The sequence below is a fragment of the Manis pentadactyla genome, chromosome 12, assembly GCF_030020395.1.
Source record: "Manis pentadactyla isolate mManPen7 chromosome 12, mManPen7.hap1, whole genome shotgun sequence".
Taxonomy (NCBI): Eukaryota; Metazoa; Chordata; class Mammalia; order Pholidota; family Manidae; genus Manis; species Manis pentadactyla.
This window is the reverse complement of record NC_080030.1, coordinates 59,228,499-59,251,153: the sequence shown is the minus strand read 5'-3', so window position 1 is coordinate 59,251,153 and position 22,655 is coordinate 59,228,499. Positions and strand designations below refer to the sequence as shown.

At 39.0% G+C, this 22,655-nt stretch overlaps 1 protein-coding gene across 16 annotated transcripts in view; it reads right to left on the bottom strand.

The window, feature by feature from the left end:
• The window catches only part of EPB41L2 (erythrocyte membrane protein band 4.1 like 2), a 198,467-nt gene that overhangs the window by 145,301 nt on the left and 30,511 nt on the right, over window positions 1-22,655 (bottom strand). The window contains exon 1 of one of the 16 annotated variants that reach the window (XM_036903793.2): window positions 14,473-14,606. The exons of the other annotated variants lie outside the window; for them this stretch is intronic. The gene's annotated coding sequence lies outside the window, so the exon portion shown is untranslated. Of the gene's footprint in view, window positions 1-14,472; window positions 14,607-22,655 lie in introns of those variants that run through there. 16 annotated transcript variants of the gene reach the window in all.

The following is a 22,655-nucleotide window of genomic DNA, read 5'->3' as shown; positions in this document are numbered from 1 at the left end:
ATTCAAGGCTGTTTGATGGGGACAGCGCAGGGCAAAGCTCTCCTGGGAGAAACCTAAACAACGGGGCTGCCCACTAACGAGGGCTGGACGGAAACAGAAAAAGAGGAATGACCATCACCAATAGACAGAGTTCTACGAGACAAGATACTGCCTCTAGACACAGTAGGTCAACAGGACTTTGTATAATCTGCTATTGGTGAGCAAAGGACTGTACCTGCGACTGGACCTATAAAAGCTGAACTGAAAGAACACAAACACATTTACATATTACACTTAAGTGTACAGAAATGTGTGCATGTTTATCAGACAAAAGGGGTGAAATGTAGCACTCACAACAATCAACTTAGCTGCCACACCAAACTTGTTTGTCACCATCTCCCTGATCTTTTCTACCCACCAGTGTCAACCCCAGTCTAATGATTTTGACTAGTTCTATTCAAGTCACGTGGGTTGAGCCATAATCTGGCTCTCATAACCTCCTTGTCAGTCCCTTTTACCTCCTCTCATTATCCCCTATAACTCTCTGTTGACCATACTAGAACATCTAAATTCAGTAAATGTTATCTGAACCAATAAAACAGAACACTTAGAACAAGATCATTTGTTTTTGCTTTCTTACTGTCTGTACGTCAGAAGTATTCTTTCCATTGAACCCCAGAATACTCAGAATGGGGCCCGAGGTACTTCTTCCTCTTCTGGAGAAGGAATGGTTCCAGTATCCACCAATCTCCTGGGGAGGGTTTCCTCCCACTCTGACCCCTAATTATACAGGAATATCCATATAAAGAAAGAATTTATTTCTGCCACTGGGTTTATTGTAACATCTGTCCTGTACCAACTGTATATTTATCTTTAAAAGAAACAGATGGAATGGCATGACACAGTGCTTGGTATCATTACATAAAACAAGCTGAGCTGATGGCCAGACATATACAATGTAATCCCTGTGTGCCTCTGCCCCAAATGACAGGAGCTGGGACACAGGAGAATCAGCTCTCGCTGGAAATCAGTGAGCCAGCTGTCCAGGATGAGCCCAGGGCTTATATGATCAGATCTTTACTTGTTTCAAAGGTTTCTTAACAGTTCTAATATAAACTAATTATGCTTTTATGATCCCAGAAAACATCCAAAATGATTAGCCAATCCCTTTATGACTCATATATCTTTAGGCAATAAATGTACACACTTTCTACTAATTAAGAAGTTTCAAGATAGTCTATTTAAACAAGTGAATGCCCTGTGGATGAACATTTCCAAAATTTAATACTACTATCATAAGAATTTACAGAGACACTTTCACCATATTTAGCCAAGGAAAAATGAGGCTTAAAAGGATAATGCCATTGTTTTAACCCATAAACTCAATTCATACAATTTCATCTGTACATAATTCAGATGAAAGACAGAAGTACGTATTCTTACTTCAAAACGGTAATAATAGTTGTTGCTGAATTTGGGCAACAGGAAATTTTGCTCTATTTGTATTTTCCTATATTACCAAGTCTTCTTCACTGAGTATGTTATTACTGTAATTAAGAAAAAACTGTAAATAGATTAAAGTCCATTAAAACAAAAAAATGATACCTCCTCCTTTTATGTCTATACCCCTACTTGAACAGTTTTTAAAGCAGTATAAAATAAGATGACTATGTCCCAGAAAAATTATAGTAATCTGGTATATATTGTGCCATCATGTGGTATAGATCTACCTAACACACAGAGGTACATTTATACTATTCCTTTCTGAGTTTGGCAGTATATACAAGGTATCACTGGACTCCAAGAAGCACATGCTTTCAGACACTGTTATATCAGAGGACTTTTTTTTTTAAGTTAGACTTTAACTGGATTTAAAAGAATGAATGGAATTTCCTGGCTTTTATCAGAGCAATTTTTCAACAGATTTTTGCCCCCTGCTTCATTTTAATACAACGATTAAAGCCACTTACCAAATTAGAGTGTATACTTGCCACTTAAAATGCTATTCAGAACATAAAAGTTAAGAGGTCTTTAAAAAGCAATACACAGCAACAAAAGGCTTAGAGTTCCTGCACAGAAGTTGTTTTAACAGTTTCCTGTGAAGTTAGTCAAAAAGCATCAAACATCTGCAGTCACATCTAAGTGCAGGAGGGATCTACTTTCAGACCACACAGCGCCATGGAGAGACAGGGAACACGTATCTACATCCAATCAAGAAAGAGCCCTTCTTTGTTTTACTATCATATGACAAGTATCACTGTCAAGTTTTCACTACAACTTCATTAAAATACCAAGTCATACACACACACAGCTTAACACAGCACAACTGGGACAGGGACATATTTTTCAGAACTGCAAAATGGCATCTGCAGAATGTCTTAAAGGAATGACAAAGGCACTTCTTTAGCCCTAACAAAGAGAACAATGTTTCCACTAGGACACTACAGGACTCTTGCATTTCAGGGTGGAAAAGGCAGTCAAAATTAACACAAAACAGAACTGAACGGTAGAATGACAGCCTGTAGGGAAAAACTAAAAGAAACTATTGAGGGTATACATTTCACTTATTATCGAACAAAAAAGTAAAAGAGTGCTGAACATTTTCAAAATTGGACAATTTCAAACACTAGGATTGAAAAGAAAAAGAAAAATTCAACATGGGATTCTTACCAATTGAATCAACCAAGTTTAATTTTAGAGTCAGAAACACTGTGCTTCTATGCCAGCATTATGTTGAGCAAACTGCAAGTATCATTCCATTTAATTTCTCATGACCACTCTATGAGACGTGTTACAGTGCCTCCACTTTACAGATAAGGAAGCTAAGACTTACAGATACAAACGCATTATCAGGCAGATCTGAATTTCTCCAACTCTTCCCCGAGGTACTTTTACTATGAATTTCAACACTATCAGCATCAAAGAACATTCACAGTGATTTAAGACAAACTATTGTTAAAAATGGAACAAGAACTTGCCTAAAATAGCATACTAAAATGGAACTGGAAGCTTAATAAATGGAGTGAAAGGGAAATTGGGATATACCCACTCTTAACCAAGTAACATTTCATGTAAGGAAAGAGAAAGGCTTAAGAAATGTCTTCAGAAAAAGAACAGAGAATGCCAAGAGCCAGGGTTAATTACAAAATAAATATCTAGACATACTGGGTGGAGAAAGATTGTAATCAGGACCAGATGCTGATTGTTCCTCATTTTTATCTCAAGTGTACATACATGGTTATCTTTAGCGGATAGTACCCTAAAAAACAATATGATGACTTTTGTATTGTTGTGGGGGGTGGGGGAGGGGGTGGAGAACCTTCAGTGAGAATTAGAAACAATTGGTTCTGATTAGAGTAAAACCAGTAAGTTACCAAAAGGTACACTTTTCTACTTGTTTCTAATAAGTTACTAGTTAGCCCTACTTTGAATCCCCACCCAACTTATTTTCCTAAACTCCAGTTCTGATCATATCATTGAACTGTTTGGAAAACCTCAGTTAACTGTTAAAATAAAACCCAAAGTCTTCCATCTGAAATGCAGAGTCCTCCAGGCCCTGGCTAGCCCTTCCTTTCTAGTCCTCCAGCTCAGTACCGTCCATGATGAATTCTATTGTTCAGCGGGTAAATAAGTCACTCCAGTCTCCAGGCTCATTACTCCAGCCTCTTCCCAAAAGCCAGCCAGCCAAGTGGCATGCACATCACCACCACAACCCACTGAGCAAAGCCCAGCTACCGTGCTATGACCTTGCCACCTTCCCTGCCACTCCCGGCTTGACACCATCCTTCCCTGCTCAGATACTCCAGCTCTCCCTCCCTCTCTTCTACAGGAGAGGCCTGATGTCTGCACCTGACCCACCTACTAAATAAGACTTACTCATCCTTACATCCTCCACAGCAAAAACACACACACACACCCTTTACACAAGTTATTCTTAGTCTATCTGAGTGGAAAAGAAATGACGTTATAAGAAAACACCTTTAAGAACATCAGCACACCTACTTTGTCAAACAATCCCAGGCATCATCATCTTATTTTTCTATTATCCAAGATAATCACCTTAACAATTCAATAAAGTAAGACTAATATTAAAATTAAGCAGCAAGCTAATGAAACAAATATTATTTATCATGTTGGTAACAAGAAATCTCATGCCATCTTTTAAGATTCATATTATGAAAATATACAGAGTGGTATTTATTACTTTCTCCCTGCATGATTGGTTCTCATGGGTTAAGACCGATCTAAAGGGTCATTAACTTTAAAAAGGTATTAAATTCTAAGAAAAGCAAGAAGAAAATTTAGACGGCTCTGAAATAAATCCTATGGTAATTTATCTTGGGATATACTGTCCTCCTGAATCATATCATTTTAGATCTGGGAGGGAACTGAAAAAATAATTTAGATATTACAGAATCTAAGAAATTTTAAATTGAGCTAAGTGACTGAGGGATACCCACCCACCCCCTTTTCTTTTAGACTATCCTGAGAAAATGCAGAAACCTAACTTCATGGCAAAGGATATCTGCCACGTATTTTTCATCTGCATTAACCTGTTACATCAACCAGGTGATGAGAGCTCACATTTCTGAATGAATTTGCCCCTCAGCATTTTCTCAAATGGAGCTTATTTTTCCACACACACTTTCCTTTTGGCATCTTCTTTTCTCAATGCATCTCACACTGCTCAGCTTCTGATTCCCTACAGGTGTAAAACTGTATGAAAATGTAGACTAGTGACTAGTTTGTTCATCTTCTTTTTAACTACAGGCATTACTGTAATCTCTCCATTTATCAGATGAAGGTCTGGAGGATCTTCCTTTCACTGCTCATGCTGGTATCACAGCAGAAGGCAGGGACAAGGAACAGCTGGAAAACTGAAGGGGTGCCTGTCCAAGAAAGCAGTAGCTGTGGCTGTCAGAGCTGAAGCTAATTTACTCTTCCGTACACAAATATAATTGGGCAACAATTACACAGAACTGTTTAGGATATAGCTACACAAATACAATATATGTTTGTCTTCCAGGAAACTTGGCCACCCCAACACCGAAAACCCAAATCAGGACCACATCTCAACCAGCTCTGCGACTTGCTTTTGCTGCATAGTGGTCCCCTGACACAGAATTCCCAGATACTCTTTCCATTTCTAGGAAAATGACATTGTAAACAACATAAATACCACTACCCCTCATGTGGTCAAAACAGAACCACCAAAGGAAAACACCAATTCACAATTACTGGTAACGGATTTGCTGGGCAATCTCAGACCTCAGAACTCATACCTGCAGCCAGGTCTGAGATCACTGCACCGCACAACCCAAGGACAGATTAGGATAAACGCCTTAAGTAGCAGTGCTGACACGACTCAGCTCCCAATGCTTCCTTCAGAGATGGCCCAGCCCCAGGTCAGGAAATAATGTGACTGATACTAGAATCCAATGGTAAACATAAATATCTTTAGGAAGTAGAGTTTCTTTTCCAAAGATATAATGGTAAACATAAATATCTTCAGGAAGTAAGAGTTTCTTTTTCCAAACATAAATATCTTTAGGAAGTAGAGTTTCAATTCCCAAATTATTTTACTCTTTTCACAGAACCAACTTGAAGCAGGTGGAAAATAATTACAAAGAGGCTGGAAAGAATGCAGATTCGTTATTACTGAAATACAGTGAATAAGAAAAGACTTCAAGAGAATTAAGATCACACTCTTGGAACACATGAAACTTTATGCACACCACAACTATGTACTTATTTTTAAGGAAAAAGAGCATACATGTGTGTACACGCACATCACACAAGTCCATACAGTGCCAAGGCTGCCTGCGTGTGCAGCTCCTGGAATCAGTCTCCTGTTGGATCACACATTCTATATCCTGACACTCTTCCACAGTGAACAAACTGGGAGGAGGGGAGGGCTCCGATGCCCATTTTAAGGCAAATAGCTTATAGAGAGACAAGGAAAAAGCAAGCGGTTGAACAAAAAGGAGATACTCTGTAGTATATTGAACGAACTTTTTCGTACAACACTGGAGAAACAAATTAAGCCCAGCATTACAAGAACTGAAAAGCACTGCTAGAAAAAAATTTTCTTAATTCTGTTTCTTCCTACGTTAGCCACTCAGGCTATTTCCACCCCATTTCTTCACCACTTCAAGAGGTCATCTCCACTGGAGTTTCCCTACCCACTCCAATCATCTGAAAAACTTCTGGCAAAGATCCAAAAGTATAATCAACTTTGTCAAATGACTTTCAGATTTTGTCCCCACCCTACTACTTGGCTCTTTATCCCGATTTCTCGATCTCTTTCTATCCTTTCTCCTTTTCCTTCTCCCACCTACAAATGTATCCTAATTATTTCCTTTCTTCCTCACTCCCTATTCCTCAGATTCTCAACACTGAATTTCTTCATTCCCCTCATTTCACCTTCAGCAAGCCTTCCCTCAATGTACAAAATTGTTAAGTCTTCAAGACGCAGAATTTAATAATGCTGAATGCTTCTCGTGGAGGGATCTTTCCAAGAATAACAAAAACTGAGGATTCTCCATCACCTACTTCTCAGACATCCCTCCCATCTCACCAGTCACTTCAGCTGTCTTATATACATAGTTTCTTCTAGATTGACTAAGTTCAAACAGAGGTGACATTGAGTCTGAGGCTGTGTGTGCCAGTACAGTCTGAAACCACAACAACTGCCACAAAAAGGACATCTACCTGTTGACCAAACAAAAAAATGTGTAAATCTTGCTAGACTTGCTTTTCCTACAGAGTATTTCCCAGATCAGTGGTGCTGGCATGACTATCATCCCACAGAGAAGAGAGAAGAGGCCACATTCCCTAATTTGCTCTAAATGTGCTCAGAACCTTTTTCACAAGTCCTAATAATAACAGCGAGAACCTATAAGGTGCTCTGCTAGTAGTACTATGGTGATGAAACAAAATGGAGATGAGAGAGGCAAAAAGGAAGGAAGGAGAATAACAAGACAATATCCTCATCCTTGAAGAGCTGATAATCTAGACTGCTAACACACACACCCATGGAAAGTTAACAGTCAAAAAATGTTCAAATTTCAAGCCAACAGTAGAAAAAAAATGTTATAAGACTATGTGAGCAACTGCCAACAGTCAAACAGTTAAGAATTCCTATAGGAATTCAGCACAAGAAAGCAAATATATTACAGAGTAGGAGAAATTTCACATAACATAATAATTAACAGCTAGCAAAACCACTAAAAAGTTTAGGAAACTCACTGGATTTCAACATGGTGGAAAAGAAAAACTTCTGACATGCTTATGCTTATTCTAAACTTAAAACGTACAGTTCTAAACTCTACTTCTTTCAGGTTCACATCAAATAACCTTAAAACAGCAGTGATCCAGCCATATTTTAATGGTTAATGGTTTCAAACTTCTCCAAATCACTCAGAGCAAATTAATTTAACTACACAGGTGTGTTTGCATAGTCTCAATGTTTCACTTTTTTCGTACTCAAAGTTATAGTTAGACAGATTTAGCTTTCTGGGCAGTGAGCTCTAATTTATACTTGAGGATAATATCTCACAAATTCTCCTCAGTAAAGAAAATAAAATAGGCAGAATGGCAGTTAAAAGTATACTGAAATAGATGGAATCAGTCCTAATTCCAGCTCTGAAATTAACAGTAACTGAGCAAGTCATTTAATTTTCACTTTACTAAATTCCCTCATCGATAAAACAGAAGATTAATTATCTCTTAAAAGTGCCTCACAGTTCTAAAATTCTACACTTAAAAAAAATTACGTGGCACAGCAAACTGTACATAAAATAAAGTTGAAAGCAAATAGCCATTAAAAACAAATATATAAGTCCCAGTTTGTGAAATGTATACAAATACTCATTTACTAAAATACTCTATAAGTGATGAACATAGTGTACAAGGATAAAAACAACCTAACATTAGACAGTGATTGCATCTGAAAGTGGTAATAAGGTTGGCTATTATGTTTCTCTATATTCCAAATTTTATTCAACATAACACAGATGTATCATTAAAAAGTTCCAATCCCTTGAATCCAAGCTCAACAGCTGGAATCACAGTTTTTCAGCCTCTATGAAATATGCTAGAATCTAATTATTTTAGAATCACTGTAGTCTAGTCTTCAATTAGGAGGGAAAAAGGGGATGTAAACCCCTCAACTTTGTTTTTCCACAACTACTTTTCTCATCTAGGCTGAATCCCCTCCTCTGTCCTTACTCTTCCCCACAAAAATCTCTTGGGAGTGATTGAACGAAAGTAACCTAAAACTGGAATTTCTGGGACTGTGATTTTCAAAAAGCACTGTATTTTGATATTTCTCCCTCTGCACACACACCCAGAACTGGATTTCATACTTACTTTTGCAACAAAACCTCATGGTAGTAACTTAAATGTCCTTTAAAAAAAGAAGAAAGAAGAAGGGAAAAAAACAAAAAATGGGCAGGCCATATATAGAAAAAAGAGAATTTGCCACCTGGAGAGGTGATGTCATTACTAGCCATGGCTCTGAACTGCCTCTGGACTGCAGCTGTGGCCATAATCCCTTGACCCACCTAATGGTATTTAACATTAAAAATACAGTCCTTCCTGGCCTAGGAAATCTGTCACACTTGACTGTGCTTGGCTTACAAAGCCCTGTACTGGCAAGTTTTCAGCTTTAAAGGTTGTATAGAGCACAGCATCAACTATCTGACAGGACCATCATTGGAAGGCCAAACTTCAGCCGCGCTAAACCTTTCTTAATACCTGGCAGGCCTGAGGAGGACTCACTCTGCATGGCTGTCTACAGGCAATCCCCAACTCACAATAGGCCTGACTTTGAGTCACTGGCCTGAATAAAAGAACCATCCATACACCCGAACTTCAGATGAACTGAGGATTTGGTTGGGGAAGAAGGGCTGGGCATAGTGGGGGCCTGAGATGATGGGGACAAAACTGAAGTTGGGGGTGTGCACCTCCATCCTCATCCTGTAAGATGAGGCTAAGAACACTATGCCTGGCTATCTTGCACATAAGATCAATTAATGTAGGTAGAATGATGGTTTCTGACATAAGGACTCAGGAAATGTTAGCTTTTAGTACTTTTCACTGCAGAAACACTCCTTAAAGGAAGTGTAACTCTCCAAACCTCCTAAAGAAGGTCCAATTAGTCTATAATGCCCCTGAAAGTACTTGTAAACCACAAATTTTAATACTTCTAAGGAAAACAGACAAAACAGAGTTTCAACTAAAACATATTTGCGTCCTGGAAGAATGAGTGGGAGATGACACATCCTGCCACCCTCCATTCATACTAGATAGTCCAATGCAGAATCCCTGCCCCACCACTCCTCCACACGGGGCCCACCAGAGATGGGGTACCTGACAACAGATTGGGATGGGAACTCTGGGAGATGGGGGATGAAGTGCTAAAGATACCTGGGCCTCCACCAAAATTTCCGAACTCCACTCCACAATGCCCTGGTCACCTTTCATTCCCTTTCTAAGAGCCACAGAATGCAACCCCCTGCTTCCAGAACCAATATGATCTTGTATGAAGGGAAAGTAGACTCTCCACCTCCCAAGTTCAGTCTGGAATGCTTACTATCAAGATTTTACTACTCATAGCAATGGGGAGATGGGCAAGGAAAGTCTGTTTTTACTTATTCTAAAGGCAAAGCCGAAATCGAAATCACACTTGGATGCTAATGTTAAATTTTGTTTAATTTTTAAAAATCATCAATTCAGGAGGAAAAAAGCTAGAAACCTGTATCTTGCAATTTCCAAGACTGTCTATTTGATCTTTTACAGCTGTTACCCTCACAACTCTCTAAACCTTAATTTTCAATTTTCTATTGTTGATTATGTGTTTTGTGGTCAACCCATAACTGCCTACACCTCAGAAAGCCCTCTCCCTATGACCCCTCTCCTCACTGCCCAGCTTTTACAGAATCACAGGATCCTAGAGATGACCCAGACTCTGGCATTTTTCCAATCTGTTTCCCTCAGACTGGAGAGTGAAGATGCAGTGTTGAGCCAGAAGCTCAACCAATATTCCCAGCCGTATTTTTCTCTACTACCTCACAATGCTTAAAGTTCTTCCTAGGGGAGAGGGGAGTTGAATCCCAAACTTTCACAAATATAATGCATTCCAAGTCAAAGTAGTTTTTATTACCCATACCCCCCACTTTCTACAAAGAAGAGTTTGTAGGATATGTGGGTATGCTTTCATTCTTAACTCAAAAAGCAAATCCCAATGATCCTGCCCTCCTCACCATCTAAGCTACCCATTCCCATGATCATATCCCTGAGTTCAAATTTTTCCAATTGTGACCCAGGGTAAAATACTTACATTGCAACCTAATACATGGTAAACACACTCAGTTTTAATGGAAACAAAATTTTCAAAATGACTATGTAATCCACTCTGATCAGGACTAAACCTAAACTCAGGCAGTTTGTGCTAAATCCAGCCGCAACCTTTCTGCCCCTCCCTGCCAGTGGAGGGCCTCAGCCCGGAAAAAAAGCTCCTCCCACTCGCCTTTTTCTTTTCTCTCCAAAAGCAGCAGCTTTGGGCAGCGGCAGTATAGCAGTTAATGAGGTTTATACAAGGCGTGATTATTGCTAAACTGAAAACTTTTCACAAAGGGGAAGAAGCCTTTCTTTAATGAATACAAAAGGTCTATATAGGCTAAATAAGGCTCTGACTTTCATGTTGTTTATTCTATTTCATTTTCTAAAATGCCAGGTATGGCCTTCTAAAATGACTCCTTGAAAAATTCTGCCCTACCTCTATAAACTCAATTATTCCAATTTCATGCATCTTTCCAGCTCAATCCCTCTTGAACCCCAACTTCAACAATTCTTTGACCCTGAGCAGTCTGTGCTCCCACCACCTTCCCATAGCCCTGTCCTCACTACCCTCCTCAGCAGCTTGGATTCCACAGGCCACTATTATACCCTAACTCCCAGGCCCTCCCTCCTCCAGTACCTTCTCATGCTGTATGGTTCCATCTAACGCAGGCCTTACTTCAGACTTGCACCCAGCCAAACAAAACTAATTAGGATAATTTCCTCAATTTAAATTCATAGCCACAAATTTTAACCAATCTCATAGAGATCTCCAGAAATACAACAGTTCCCTAATCAACCCACACCCCCGCTTCTGGACATACATTTCATACCTACATATAAAACAAAAAATTATAAATAATATGACACTGGAAATTGGATCTTCCTACAATCTAACTACAAGTTTTCCTCCAATAAGGAAAACCTGGTATTGTTTAACACCTCAGTGTTATACTAGCCATTCATTAAAAAAAAAAAAATCTGCCCAGTACAAACTAACTTACAATATTATTAAGTTTAAGGGCACTTAATCATTAAAGAATAAAAGCTAAAGTATATCTACTTTCAAAGTGTTTTTGTTTGTCTTCTTGTATTAAAGTGTTTGGTAATATTCTCTCTTGAATTCTCTTACCAAAGTAGTCCATGTGCAAGTCTGCCCTGCCTCTCTAACCACAGTCAGGCATAACAGTTTACTGTTCAAAAATAATTTGTTCAACCAAGCAAACACCTGTGCAATCAGGCATGTTCAATTTGCAAGGGACAAGTCCAACAGCAAGGCCACAGTGAGAAGCACTGATGCCCTGTCAGTGGGCCTTTTGCTGAACAGCTTTTCCCATAATTATGTCTACTTTGAATCAAAATGTCTAATAAATGCCTTCGTGCAGTTCAACAGAAAAGCAGAACACACACATTATGGAGATGCTATTTATTCTAACCCAGGCCACTAATGGTGACATAATGCATATCATAAACCCCAGAGTAAAATGAAGCTGTGTCTCTTGAAATTCAAGCGCCACTAGAGGTGAAAGCTAAGGAGATGTATCTGCCCAAGGAAGCAATACAAAGTCAAGCCCTGAATTTAATGTACTGTTAAGAGTGCTGCCCTTGGGAAAGCACTGCGGGACTTACATAGTCATTCCTATCACTTTAAAATTCAGTTCTTCAGTGAGGAGTAGAAGGGGGAGCACATGACTAACACAACTGAGATGCCTACACTGAAATCACATATGCCAGCAAATAGGCAGATTATATACCAGAACATGCAAAGGCTTTGAGCCCTCCAGAGCAAGAGGATAATTTACCTTGGAGGACCCTCAGGTAGCAGACATGACCACCACCTGGATTCATACACGTAGCCAAGGCCAAGGCTACCCAACCAACCTCAGTCACCCAGTACAGCACTAAACCACACCGACATGATCATGCCAATGCAATTCCTGACTTCACTCATTTAGGTTCTTTTTCCAGCACCCTAACTTTCAAAAGCCCTACCAACCACTGTTATTTCATTTTAAGACTGCTAAAGTATTTGCTTCTCCTCCTCCACCACTCATTCACTCAACATTAGGAAATGTCCACTGTGTAAGGGAAAAAGGGAGGAAGCCAATGATGATAACTCATTCTGAGAAATAACCTAAATAAAGCATCTATAAAAAGTGTAAGAGCAGAGAATGGAGTGAGGTAGTATCACAGCCATCTCTGCAGGATGAAGGAGCAAAGAAAAGAATGCCTGCAAAGGCATCAAGATACCATAACAAATTGCTCCTTAAACATTTTACATTTAACCAAAATCACAAAGGTTAGGCCCAAGAACACATAAGAGAATAAAATGCAAAAGTCAAGTCAGTTTCCCTACTAGCAGGGTAGCTCTTTGACAGATAGTGGACACAGAGAGTTCTTCTTTTAAAGATTATCTAAAAATTCCATTTTCCCATTACATTTTAGTTTACAAAGCTAATCAACACTCGACCTGGTAGATACGTGTTGACCTCTGTGTTATCACTCCCAACTGCACCCTCCATACTCAATATGATTCTGAGAGGCACACCACGACCCTCATCCCAGTCAAAACTGTGGTGGGCATCCTTTCATTCATTTGCTTCTTTCCCACGCCAGGCCAAGGCTGTGCATGCACCATCTTACTAGGCAGCCCAATGTCACTAAAATAATGGCAGTTAACAGTTTATTTAAGGTGTGAGCGCTTTTAAGTCGGGATAGAGGATGTAGGTAGAAAGCACTTCGAAGACAGAACCTCGTGTAAGGTCAACTTGTGTTATTTGGTGTAGGGCTGGGTGAACAGACAGACAGATAGCCTCTTCCTCCACCTGCTGAATAGGAGAGCTCGTCTCCTTACTCTGAGCTGGTTTGTTACGAAAACGTCCCATGAAGGCAGGAGCAGTTTGGAGTTAATTAGATTTGGTCTGTATGCTATGTTAGCTAGATCAGAGTTTGTCAACCTCTGTGCTGTTGACATTCTAGCCAGATTAACTCTTTGCTGTGAGGAGCTGTCCTGTATAGCACAGGGGGTTCAGCTACAGCTTCGGCCTCTATACGCTGGATGCCATTAGTGGGCCCTCAAGTTCTGGTGACCAAAGCTGTCTCCAGAAATTGCCAAACATCCCTTAGGGGACAAAAATCACCCACCCACCCCCAGCCCAACTGAGAACCACTGTGCTTGATTATGACCATCAGGCTATTTGTTAAATATGCAATGAAGCAGAAACATGTTGAAGAACAGGGCAAAATATTAAGAGAAAAAAATGTTATGTCTTAACCAGCTATTACTTGCATTTAAGTGAAAAGCTAATAGATATCACCAAAAAAGAGAAAAGGTCAAAACTAAGGCCAAAAACGTAAAGCAGAGTCTAGAGCATTTAAGTAACAATAAGTACACAGGTGCTCAGGTGTGGTGGAAGCTGCAACCGAAGAGGAGCTTAGTGAAAACATTAAAACTAAATCAAACAAATCTATCTTCAGTCCACAAATCCAAGCCCATTCTACCAAAAAAAAAAAAAAATCTTTAACAGGTTTTAATTCTGCAAAGTGAGTATCTGAAGTAGCAACCATTTTGAAATAATTAGGAATACACAGGCCAGACTCCAAATCCCAGCCAGCTTCAACCATTTTCTAGCTATATGACGCTTGGCCTCTCTAAACTGTGTGCCTCATCCAGAGAGGTAAACGAAATAACCAATATAAAGACATTAGCATGGTGCCTGGAATACTGTAAGTACTAGTAAGTGGCTGTCACCAGTAGTTTCATATACATATTTTATAAACATACTTCTAATACAAAATGGAACACACTGTCCAAGTGAACTAAGAAAACACACTCCAAGTAAGTTAACTGAAAAAGCCCATTCCTGTAAAAACACACACTTAGATGCCAAGGTTTATATGCACTTTTTTAAGGCAAGAGAAAAAACTGATTACCATCCAAGCTATGAATAAAATAAAAACAAAATATAAATGTTGCCCTTTTTTTAAGGACCCCGCTACATACCACTTGTGCTAACTCCAAATATATTCCAAGGCTTTTGTCCAAATCAACCAAAACAGCCTTTTAAGCGGCTGAGTTTAAAAAAACACTACATAAATTTTCTATAAAGCCTAACAACTGAGTAGGAAAGAAGAGCATTTTCTCACACATACCCTGAGCCAGTTTGCAGTTGCTGTTTTTGCCTCACAGAAGTTGTTTTCTAGCCACAAGCTACTACAAATTGTTCAGACCTTTTGGCAGCAACACAGGAAACTGCCCTTTTCACCCGTTCTCCCACAAAAATGTAGTCAATTTCTAGGCAGGCCCATTTCTCAAGGCTACTTGCTTGATGGGGCCAAATGCACACAACTTTTCATTTAGCAATATGAAAGGGCCCCAAATATTTTGCATTTTTGTGAAGAAAACTGAAAGCAAGTCACCAAAGACCTGTGGGCAAAGCGCTCTATTAAATCAGCTCATAAAGTGTGCTACACCACTCTTTACGCCAGCATTTGAATTTACAGGGCATTTGGCATCACAGCTGTTTCTGTTTTATCCAAATTGTCCAGGATGCAAGAGGCAACACGTGAAGCCATTTCCTGACGCTTAATTGTCCTCGGCTTCCCACTATTTGCAACTTGCCATGTTTCAAATAGTTCAAATAGGTACATCTGCCTTTTGATTTAAAAAAAAAAAAAAAAGACCTCAAATCTTCCCTTTGAACCTGAGGTTTTTCTACAATCTTATTAAGGATCACATAAAGGTATTTGGGCAAGCCACAAATGAAGATGAAGCTCTTCTCAGCTCTTTTTTTCAGGCATACAAAATCAATCTGCTGTGTATTTTTCTCCTCCAGTTATTTAAGTGAGGTGAGGGCAGGAGGTCGTAAATCACTCAACATCTGTGGACATACTTAATTTCTAAAAATAAAGTCAAATTGTCTTTTGAATATAAATTAAAGAAGAGCCTTTGAAAACCAGGAATTGCTTTGTACCCCATTTGGCTAAAAATTTCACAGACTGGTCATTTATTAAAAAAGAAAGAAAGAAAGAAGTCCAAACGGCAAAAAGGCATCTGCAGTTACTCACAAAATGAAGCTGGATACTGCACCGCCCTGGGAAAGTCAAATGCCAAAACTCAATCTGGTGAACAAAACTCACACTGGAAAAGACTGAAAAGGCAAATCAGCCCTGTATCTTCCAGGGAACATTTTCTGTCTCCAAAAATGACTTGCAATCTCAAACACATTCCAATAATGACACAAAGGCAACTTCTCCAAAAGGGTACAATATCAGAAACTATCCAAACCACACAGACAAAATGATAAGCAAAGGAACCTCTATTCAATTATGCACACCAATAACTTCAATAAAAGATAATAAAAAAATATATTTTTCAGAGTCCAATATTAACATTATTTTAAAATATGTTCAAGTTCTGAAGTTGACTGAACTATTCCCCCAAAATAAATCCTATAGATGATTCTGGGAAGCAAACCAAGGAATACAAACTAAAATTCTTAATGTCTAGTAGGGAAAAAGGCCTGGCTTGCCTGTATCTAAGTATAAAAGGCATACCTTGTTACTTTAGGTAATCATTCCAGAAAATTTAAATAGATGAACCACACATGGAGGTTAATTATAAACATGCTTTCATTCACTGCTTGCCTTCACTGATAATGAACCAGACCATCTTTCATCTCCATAAGCAAAACAGAGTATCAAAGAAATTTCATACTATTGTTATCACTTATCAGCATCTTCAAAGTACATCTAATTTTTAACACTTATGAGTCTCTGCAGAAGGAGCAGGAAGAACTGGACTCCCTGTTGGAGATTTATTCACTCTGGGGGTACAAGGTAGTCTTGTGTGCTGTTCAACACCAGCATGAAATAGCCTGTAAGATAATCACCAAAGAAACAGTAAAAGCATTTCTTGAGTTAACTAACTGTCCCCATACTTTCAAATAAGTCACAACAGAACAGCTGCCAAAGGTTATCCAGAAGTCTGGCATGAGAAGTCCAAGCACTCAAGTTCACTGTTCCAACACATGGGTTTTCTGTCCCATGTTAGGGAAGTTCAGCCTGGAAAAGTTTACTTCAGATCTGGGCTATATGGGTGTGGATAAAATGAGAGTTCCTGTGGCCAGGATTCTCACCTGGCCGTGGTTGACTAGCTCACTGCACACCTGTGGGCAATACATGGCTGGTGGCTCTATATAAAGAGCTCTGCCCAGTGCTCTGGGCACGACACGGTGGCATGGCTGCAAGATTGCAGGAGAGCAGAGGCTGGAGTGGTGGCAGCGCCAAGGACAGAGGCCCAGAGGACAGCTGTGCAGGACGACTGTGCAGAGAAGCCCAGAGGACAGCTGTGTGGACAGAGGGGCCCAGAGGCAGAGACTGGCTTGCTGCAAGCAGACTCGCTCTGAGTGAACGGGATTTTAGTGACTGATCTGCCACCTGGAAATAAAGTTGGGTATAAACCCTTTCACCCCAAAAAACGTTTTGCTGTCCATTTCTTTGGTCACATTGAATCCATAGAGAACTTGCCTGGAGGCAAAATCCACTGGCAAGACAATGGGCAAGTAAGGAATCGCTTTACTATTGTCACACATTTAAATTTCCCAAACTATTAGAAAACCCATCTTAAAATATAATTGGACTTTTAAACAGAAAAAGAGATGAAAAATGTGGAATTAGTCACTGATTCCTATCAGTTCTCATCCCACTTCCCCCCATATTCAATTAGTTATATATTGTACAGTTACTATGTTAAAAAGCACACAGCTATCCCTGAGAAGGATAAAGAGGCACAAGACAGAGATGTATTTATTACCAAATAAGTTATGTTTGCATCTGTATTTACACACAATTAGTCAAGGGTGTTTTGTTTGCCTGCTTGTGCGTTTTTGGCTTTTTTTAAGTATTTCTGTGTGGTTTACTTTATACATGGCAAAAGCACTGAAGGCCCTTCATGTGTCTAAATGAAAAACTCTACACATTTGGCCTCAATAAAGCCAGCAGTTTCTTCAAGATAGGTTCCAGCTATGAATCGTCTACATTTGTGGGCTGGAAAGGGTGAAAAGGGCAGTCTTCTGTGTGGCTGCCAATGGGCTTAACAATTCGCAGAAGCTGGTGCTAGAGAACAACTTCTCTAAGAAGAAAACTGTAAACTTCCAAGCTGGCTTATATACTTGTACAAAATACTGTGATTTTTCCCCATTTACTATTATTTTCTATTACACCTTTTCCTGGACAATCCTTCCCTGGAATTTTATAATCAGTGGTTTTAAATGATCTTGCTAGTGAAGGAATGTTTGAAAATACTGCTTAACAGGTTAACTGAAAACCAATTTCAGAACCTGTATAACTTTTGAGCACTGAAATCCTTTCTACTCTTCTCCATCCATGATTAATATAGTACTAGTTTTGTCTACTCTTCTCCATCCATGATTAATATAGTACTAGTTTTGTTCAGGTATTCACTTTCAGAAAGTTCTTCCTGAATTCATCCTACAAACATTTATTAAGCACCTAACAGGGAAACACAACACCACACACACACACACACACACACACACGGCTGATGCTGTGGAGAATACCAAAATGAACAAAAAAAGCTCACAGCACTTAAAAAACCAATCTATAATGGAGAGAAAAAGAAAGAACAGAATTTGTGGGGGATGCAGGGAGTGATCTTGGAATCTGTTTCTTTGTAAATTCACTGGATGTAGGCTTATAGTAGGCTTATTTTTTTTTTAACTGTATCTTTACATAATTTATGAGTGATGTTAGCCTATAATTTTCTTTTTTTTCTTCAACACCCTGGTCAGTTTGTTATCAGGGTTACATTGGTCTTGAAATTCTCAAGAATGCTTTAATGGAGTTCTATTTTTCTGGAACAGTAAGGGAGTGTTCTGTTCCATAATAATATAAAAACACTTTTCCATAATCTAGGCCCAGCAACTCATTTTTCAATCTCTTCTATGGTTATTAATTTCCAAGATTTTCTATTTCTTATGGAGGAAAACATTATATATATTCCTAGGAATGTTTCTATTTTGTTGATTAATTTCTAAGGTACTAGAGTTTTATCTTCATAATGTCTTCTAATCTGAAGCTATACAATTTTTTCTCATTATTTTCCTAGCTAAAATAGCTAAAGGCTTACCCTTTATTGGGTGACTTCCCATCACTCCCCACCTCACAGAATTCCATTTGTTTTTTCTCTTCCAACTTTTGTTCATGTCATTAACTCCCACTTCCTTATTTACTGGTGCTTATTTTTGGTTCTCTTCTATTGTCTTAAATGTAATGTTTAGTTTATTCAGATTTTTTCATTTAATACGACAGTAATTTAAAGCTATGAATATCTGGTTACAGCTTTTGTAAAGCCTCTCTCAAGTTTTGCTGTAGTAGTGCTATTGTACTGTTCTCCTTGGTAATATGTTCCAAATGATCTGTAATTCTAGCTTGTTTATTTTCCTTGACTCAAAGTAGTTTCCTTTCGCTATCTATTGCTTACACACATTCCCAGATACTACCAACACTGGAGTTATCCATGGCTGAATGCAATGACAGCAAAAAGACGAATGAATTGATTTTCCATGCTAAATACCTAAAATATATTCAGGGAGAGATGCCAATCAACAGTTTAGATGAAATCAAGCAGGCCATCACGGATGACTATAATCAAAGTTGCCCTGTTTACTGGTGGGATCCCCCACGCATCCCCAGCTCTTTAGCACTCACACTGCTGCTCCTCAGGCTCTCGGAACAGCCCTTGCGTTCACTCGAATCCCTCCCTTTAACATCTCCTCACTTGGCTTTGCGAGTGCTGTGATTCTACCACAGAAGAAAGCTCACCCGGAAGACTATCTATTCAGCAAGCAAGACTGGAGGACTTGTGATATTATATACTCGTGGTTCTAACTATTTGTTAGCAGGTACAGTGAACAAGAATTAACGAAAAACATTAAAAACCCTACACTGATTCACAGAACCGCATTCCACCCTCCTGAGCAAAACCCTGTCCAAGAACACCAAATGGACACAAAAAAGAAAAATAGATCAGGAAATAAGTATACACTTAAACAAACAAACCCTCAGTAAAGAGGGACTCCTTTTTAAAACTGGTAATATTAGCAATAATAGAGCAATAACAAAATTAACACTTCCCAAACACGGGGCAGTCTGCTAAGAGCTTTTGCATATACTACTGCAAACCTTACAGAAACCCTACAGGTAGGTACTGTTCTTGTTCCTATTCCATGGATGATGGAACTATGGCACACAGCTGCTAAGTGACAAAAACCCAGGCATCCTGGCTTCAGCAGAGATTCTAATCATTACACAATATACCTCATATTACACGTTCTATACCATCTCCTACAGATTATCCTCCACCACCTTTATAGTAAAATCTTCACAGTCTCTCATCAAAGGGAACAATTTCTTAATTGCTTTATTTTGAATAATAAATTATTAACATGCTTGAGTTCGAATTCTGGCTCAACCAACTAGCTGCTGTTCCACAAGCATTTTAATCTCCTTTCCTCAGTTTCCTCATCTCCAAAATGAACATTACTGACATTATCACACCATAAATTGAGAGTGGAGTTTAAATGAATTAAAATATTCTAGTTATATTATGGCATATGGTAAGCTACCTCTTTAAGAACCGTATGTCATCATCCATTGTTCCTAGAGGGTATTTCCTTTCAATTATAAATAATGTCATTGTATAATAGCCTTTTAAAAATGGAATTCTGTAAGACTAACCTTTTGTGGCCATCACAGATATCACAGATATTCAGTGACATCTCTCTGGATAAAATTTCTGAGACATCATCATACCAGATTCAAATCTAGAACGTGATTTCCATGTAGACATGAATTTTTTTGTCTGTTGTGTAAATCATTCTAGTTCCATAACCTACAATACTACTTGGCATTGATGTACATTGAATGAATTAATTTTAAAAATGCTCAATCTGAAATCATTTAGAAGGAAATGAAGATGTGATGTCCTAGAAAACTGTCTTAGATAAAAAGAAACACAAAATGTTTCATAAAATTGAAAAATGGCAAAAGCAGTCTTCCACATTAATGAATGATATCCTGCTATTTTAATATGTATGTGTAATTACTAAGTAGTAAATCAAACACTTAAAATGCATTAATATTTTACATGCTATTTTAAAAGTTTACATAATCACAATGACCTAAAAAATCACTGGGAGGATATAAACAGCTTTACTATATATTTCTTTTCCTTTTGTCCTTCATCTTCCCTCCAAAATTAGTTCCACTTAATCTTTCATGAGCCAAAGAGTTCAGTGGATACAAATACAAACGTCTCTTTCCTGAACAGAACTCAATGTCTACAGGAGTATTTACTTTCTTTTCCTATCAAGTAAATAAACCTTTTGAAAAACAAATACTGGAGAAACCTGGCAGTTCCTAAGTGGCAATCAGCCATTATGATTTCACTCATTCAGGATCTAGTCATTGAGCACTCCATATGACTCAAGCATTGGGCTAAACGCTGAGAAAAAAGGAGGAAGGGAAGAAAGACATGGCTCATGTTCTCCAAGCCCTCCCAGTCACCATCAAGAGACCAATGTGAACACATAATTATAAAGCTGTATGAAAGGTCCCCACCAGAGGCAGAGGCACAGAGGAAGGAGATACCGGCGGCAGCAGGGCTGAGGGCACCGCAAGGGAAGTTAATTCGGATGACCACCTTTCCAGCTGAACTCTGAAGATCAAGAGAAATCTGGCAGGTGAGGAAAGGACAAACAGCCAGAGGGAGTAAGAGGAACAAAGCCCAAGATGTGGCCAAACTCCATGTTTCTGAGCAAAACCACTTGTGATTTGGTATCACTAGGGCAGGGTGCTTCCGGCTGAGACAGCTGGGAATTGAGAGTGCAGAGCTGCCAGGCAGGAGGAGTGCTCATTAAAAAGGACCTTCTTTCCAGGCCAAGAAGAGGCTACGACATTACTAAACCTCCCCTACTCAAGAAGTTCCCACTTCTGTCACAGAAGGGCATGTGACAGACAGATGGTGAATAAGCAGGACCAGGAGCCAAAGCACTCAGGCCACCTAGGCAAGTTATTCACTAGCACAAGACAATGTACTTATGCTTTAAGCTCCCTGACAAGACTGTGAGGTCACTGAGGGCAGGGACCACCATGTCTTATTAAAGTTTATATCCCCCGAAGTATACTGCCACAATTCCTTTATTTAACAGATGATAAGGGCCTACGGTACACTAGAAATTATACTAAGCACTGGATACTCAGGAAGCTTATACTGTCCCATCACAACAATTCTAGGCATCTCTGATGAAGTGATATTTAAGGTGATAACTGAGGATGAGAAAAGACGAACCTGTACAATTTTCAGTTCCAAACCTCTACTATATCCTCTGCTGATGTTTAACAATAAATGACCTCATTCCTAACACACTTCTATTTGGATTCAAAGCCATCCACTGAATTCTGTTTCTTAGTCTGCTTTCTCTATGTTCCTCATTCTCTATGGGTATCATTCTAAAACTCAGTCCAGCCCATTTCCTTCTCCTCTAGAGGTCTCATTCTACTCTGCTTATTTCATATTTTTTCAGTGTTCCTTTTAAGCCATATGCCTTTTTGAATGTTTTCATATACATTATTTAATTGAGAGGCAATGCAGTATAGTGGTGAAGGGTGGAAGCTCAGCAGTCAGACAAGCACATGTCCCAACTCCACCCTTGGTAAGCATGTGATCTTGGGCTGCCTCTCTAGGCCTGTTCCTCCTCCCATATGACAGGGATAAGGGTATCCAATTCCTAAATTTGTTTTGACAATTAAATGAGATACTGCATACAAAAGTACTTAATACCACAATGCTGGCTATTTTATTAATTATTAAACAATATCCTAAGAAAGTTAGGGCATGAATTTTTACTTTTAATAGACTTGTTCAAGACCAGCCAGCCCTTATTTCTAATGTAGACTGCCCAAATATACACTTCTAGCCTTAATCACCAAAATCAACCAAACCTCTGGCCCATATTTATCCCCACTTGGATGATCTGCTGGGCCTTTGTTAAAGATCAATTATCTTCGCACAGAGTCAACTTCCCCCTGGGTTTTCACTTCCAAGTTGTGTCTAACTATTTTCTCCCACACCCACATTCATCATAACTAGCATCTGTCACCTGTTTTTTGCAAAGGTTGGTAGATTCATCCTTTGTCTTTATTCCCACAGCAAACCCTGTACATCAAGTCCTCTAAGGTATGGAAATACCATGTAAGCAGCATGGCAACCTCAGAGCTGGAATATCATTGTTAGTAGAGGCTGAACCACTGAG